Source organism: Helianthus annuus, chromosome 13 (genome assembly GCF_002127325.2).
Source record: "Helianthus annuus cultivar XRQ/B chromosome 13, HanXRQr2.0-SUNRISE, whole genome shotgun sequence".
Taxonomy (NCBI): domain Eukaryota; kingdom Viridiplantae; phylum Streptophyta; class Magnoliopsida; order Asterales; family Asteraceae; genus Helianthus; species Helianthus annuus.
The window spans coordinates 116,175,825-116,181,125 of record NC_035445.2 but is presented as its reverse complement, the minus strand read 5'-3'; the positions used below and the strand labels follow the sequence as shown (position 1 = coordinate 116,181,125).

Below are 5,301 nucleotides of genomic sequence, written 5' to 3'. Positions count from 1 at the left end.
TACGGAGTTCAACAAAGGAGGAATTTCGACCAAGAGAATTCCAAATGGACGTTCGTAATATGCAAATCAATTTTGAAACAATCGAATTTTCTTACAACGGAAATTTGCATTGGTTATTGTATGATTGAAACTCGAAATCAACACACTCAAATAAATAGAATCATAAAAATAATTTATCAACTATCGAACCAATAAATGAATATGACAAAATCAACGTGTTGACATTGTTGAGTTGCAAGGATACACCGAAATGAAATACAACCGAACCTGGTGTATCATCGTCTTAATACATAGTTGCATTAAGGCTATTTAAATGATTAGTCAAACAAAGAGCATACGTAGTTTCGCATGAAGCGATTGATCATGATTAGCACAAGCTACAAGTTTATACTGACGCCACAAGGTGTCGTAGTGAATGAAATAATTCGATAATAACGGTGATCAAACAAGTATCACCGTGTTTTGAATAAAACGCTCGATCATGATTAGCCCAAGCTACAAGTTCATACCGACACCACAAGGTGTCGTAGTGACTGAAATAATTCAATGATAGCGGTGATCGAACAAGCATCACCTATGTTTTGCATGAAACACTCGATCATGATTAGCCCAAGCTACAAGTTTATACCGACACCACAAGGTGTCGTAGTGATTGAAATATTTCAATAACAGCGGTGATCAAACAAGTTCACCGTGGTTGAATTCAACTGAAGGTTCAACGAAGTAAATCTGAATGTTTGTTTCAAACAAATCTCATAGGATTTTCAATTGAAAATGAAACAAGGAAATAATGTTTTCGATCGAAAATGAAAAAGCAATGAATATCACAAAATGTTCGATCGATGCTGAAAGAACCGTTAAGAGGTACACCGAAATACGAAATGAATTTGTGTACCATTATCTTAACACACGATTGTATTAAGATTGCTTTAATATGATAAATCAACAAAGCGGATTTAATATCAATAAACAAATAGATAAATAATTAAATTCGTACATGATGTGTGTAAACGAGGTTAGCGCAAGCTTCAAATTTGTGAAAACGTCACCACAAGGTGATCGTGATCAAGGAAACGATTCAATGAAGTCAAAGACCAGACAAGCCTGTTATGGTTCAAAGCAAATGAAGTGCTTGTTGGGATTATTTCGAATATGATGGCTTCAATCCATCATATGGAATCTTGAATCGAATATATATTACGAGCAAGTTCTACCAATTGAACTTGGTTTAGTCACATTCCAACAACGAATACATGTGTTAACAAGAGAATTTTGACAAGGTTACAACAAACAAACCCTGTATGTAACTCAAAAGAAATGAGTTTCAACGAGTTCGTTGACTCGATATCAAAGAGTCAACGCTTTGCAATAATGCAGTCATTCAAATCAAAATGCAAAAACTCGAACATAGCGAAACAATATTTGGACTTTGATAAAGCAACAATTTCGAGTGAAGCCACATGCGTAACAAACAATGCATGCACAACATATGAATTTATCAAGAAATAAAGCAATTGAGTGTTCGCTATCATGGAAGAAAATCTTCATGGTGCAACAACCACGAGGGGAAGTAGGGATGTAAAAATCTACTCACTGTATGCAAATAGTCGAAATTTCAACAAAAGAAATTTAAGGACTTTACCTGGAAGTTCGTGTGATAACCGGTTGTTAGATGACATTACCATGGAATGTCGAACATATCGTAATCGCCATTAATGAAGTAGGGGAATGCGAAGACGTGTGACTTCTTTTGCAACGCCAACAATTGTGAGTCTCTTCAGACAAAGTATATCTTGTGAAATCTTCTCCCGCTGACGAGATTAGCATCGTTGTTGTCGTGTCATTTGTGTTTTCCCTGAGGCCTTGTGTCGAAAGTCATGTGTGATGTACTTCGACGCCCACTGACGTATAGTTTAAGTTTCATGTATAATTGTGCACTAGCGTTTCGTTCTGCGTAGAATGTGATGTACTCCGACATCCGTTGACGTATAATTTGAGTTTCACGTATAGTTGCGCATTAGCATTTCATTCCACGTAGGTTACCTGCTCAGGTAATTAAAATAGCATAGACAATATGGATAATGACGTTTGCGCGAGTTGTTAGTCACGGTTTCTAAGTGAGGACCTTTAATGAGTTTCGACATAAGTTTTCCAAAGGTCCTAAATGCATGTTACCAAAACCCTCCAGGTTTTGCTTACTGTGTACCGTGTATCAATCACAACACTTGAGTATTTTTAAAACCAAATTATTGACTCATCGTTTTCGGCAACGGTTGGAACCCATATTCGAGTCTTAGGCGTTCGGTATGTGTTCAAGTCTTAATAATCTAAGTCCCCAGAAGGAAAGTGAAGTTAGAGCCTAGGTATCTCTATAGAAACCTAATTCGCTAAAACCTGTAGCTCTGATACCAATCTGTCACACCCCGAAAATATCAGAGCTGGCGTGACTGGACCGGTATCTTCATTGCACAGCGGAAGTATATAAGCTAAGACTTCTAGAAATGTAACGCCTGCTAATTACTCGAATTCCCATGGGTTTTCCTATTCCAACCGTTCCATAGTGTTGAAAATGTAACCTGAGAAAGAACATGCGAAAAAGTCAACATAAAGTTGAGCGAGTTCATAGTTTGTCTTGAAAAGATTTAAAATAAATCTTTTTGATAACCGGTTTTAAAGTTCTTGAGAAAATATAGTAAAATTATTTTCTTGGCATGATATATGAAAGTTGTGGGTCTAGCCCACAAGAGTATTCGTGCATTGCACGAGAGAGAGTGGGCCGAGCCCAAACGAACCTTTGTAAGCAGGATCAGCGCGTCCTCTTACTTAGGTATAATTTGAAAAACGTTACCAAAGTTTGTAAATCCATGTATTTGTGAGTTTACATCAAATGAATCTTAAAAACATTTGAAAGTTCAGTTTATAAGTAGGTATGTAATGCGTCTATGAACATGTTGATCATTAATGTGTAGCTAAGACATTAATATGTGTGCCGACATAGGAAGCACTCAACCCGGTAGACGATTTAAGTGTCGATTCACTTCGACAGGGACACAAAAGCACTCTAAGTGGCCGCACAAGGACCGTGAGTGGGGCTGGCCCGTACCCGATAGATCTACCCCGTGTTCCGTGGTCCTTAAAAGGATTAATGGTGCCTAAGTTAGCGCCTATTCGCACGTGATCCAAGAGTTCATTCCATAGCTTAATCATACCCTAGTTAATATGTATTTCAAAAGAAAAAAAAGGGGGGACATAAACCCATTGGGTTGTCTCGTTGTTTGTACGCAGAACAACCCAGTCCCGTTGTAGTAACTATGACATTCCTGTCACTAGTCATGAAAATCATGCACGTTTGTGAAAATACGCGTTTGTTTTGCAAAACCGGTATGTTTAGTATAAACCGTTCGTAAACCATTTGAGTTCCTTGAAATCCATTCGCAATATGGTTTAGAAAATATGAGTTTTCGTTCAACGAAAAGTTGTTTATTTTTGCAAAACTTGCATGTCTTTCCACCCCCGAAAACATTTATAAAAATGTAAAACAGTAAAAAGTGCGGGTTATGAACTCACCTTGATATCCTTGTGCAAAGGTAGCTAAGTGTGTATTCCATGAGGTTGTTCCAAGAACTTGAATTAGCTAGCGTGCAACTATAGTATTCCTAACAAGGAAAATACTTATAAGTTTCTATTTTAAACGTAGCTAAACTACGTGTCCGAGCTCTACCGAGTCGTTAATAAAACGAACCTAAGGTAGTGTTATCTTGACTTGGAATAACCAATCTATGGTTAGTTGATCCCGTTTATAATCGGGATAATGCTAAGTCGTGGAAATGACTTAGTTTTCCGAAGGATTTAGGATATATATATATATATATTTATATATATATAAATATAAATACTTACGAAGTCGTGCTAGTAGTCACGAATAGAAGGCGTAGATGAAACGGTAGTACGACTTCGTAGTTTTCGTAAGCCGTAATTAAATACCGTTTGTTATAATCTTACGGTAAAATATTGTATGCCGTTTAGGCGTTCGAAAATAAATATAAATAATTATATTTATATTATAAAATTATTCGAAATTATCGGCGTTTGAGATAAATGTAAACACTTACATTTATTTTATAAAAGTAATCGAAAGTATTCGAATTATCGACATCTAAAATAAATATAAATAATTATATTTATTTTATCAACTTTCAAGTCGTAAACGTTGTCAATAAATGTATTATTTATTTTAAACAATCGTCGAATAATAGATGTTTGGATTAAACATAAGAAACTATGTTTATACGAAATAGGTTTCGGTGTTTTGTTATCATGTAATCACTTTTGTCGAAACGTTATAAACTCGTTTTGTAAAGCGTCGCAAAAATAAATATACTCTTATATTTATTTTCTAAAAATACATCAATCTCGATAGATGTCATTTTTGTGTTATGAATACGTTTCGGATTACAAACTTTACGAAAATCGGGCAGAGTTTCCTCTATTTTTTGAATAACCCGACAATAAAAGTCGTCGATATTTTAATCAAACTCAATCAATAATTCAACCAAACCAATATATATATATAAATTTTCGCAAAAATTCGCAAAAATCGTAAATAAATCACTAATGTATAACGTTTAATCGGTTGAGCTCGATTCGCGTAGTATAAAAAGCTAAGAACTATAACAATCTATACTAATTTCGCATCGTTAAACTTTACCGGATCTTCGTTTGACTGAGTTTGACCATCGTTGACTGTCGTTGACTGAGTTGACTCGGTTTGACCGAGTTAACTCAGGTTGACCGAGTTTTGACTGTGTTGACCCGGACACGAACTGAGTTAACCCGAGCCCAAATCTGACCCGATGAACCGTGTCGTCCCGAACCACCACTGAGCTAACCGAACCCAAACTGTAGCCGAGCCGAAAAACCCGAATCTGAAACGAAACTGAACTGCACTTGAGATGAAGAAGCCTGTTGAACCATGCCATGTCTGAACCGAGTTCACACCTAACCCGAACATTTTGACTGTGAATAGCCCGAAACTAAGCCGACACTACAACATCATCTTCATCGATTCATTATCAACATCAGTATCATCGACATTAACATCAGAAAATAAAGAAATAGAAGGAACAGGAGACTTGAAAGCGTTATCGTATAACTTTGTCGAAAAATAAAGCACCCCCGCCGCCTAATGTCTCCGGCCGGCTAATGCTACCGCTGGACGTCCATCATCGGCATCCACCATCATCATCAGTCAGCAACAACAGTGGCCACATCATCATCATCAGCTTCGTCGGGCCTGTCGGA

The 5,301-nt window shown here is 36.8% G+C and overlaps 1 long non-coding RNA gene across 1 annotated transcript; it reads right to left on the bottom strand.

Annotated features, from left to right (window-relative positions):
- Positions 1-2,515: 2,515 nt before the first annotated feature.
- On the bottom strand, positions 2,516-5,056 carry LOC118485373. Its single transcript, XR_004875690.1, has 3 exons — positions 4,709-5,056; positions 3,568-3,656; positions 2,516-2,576 (listed from the first exon to the last, which is right to left on the bottom strand). It is a non-coding gene; the product is annotated as an uncharacterized LOC118485373 (long non-coding RNA).
- Positions 5,057-5,301: the final 245 nt, after the last annotated feature.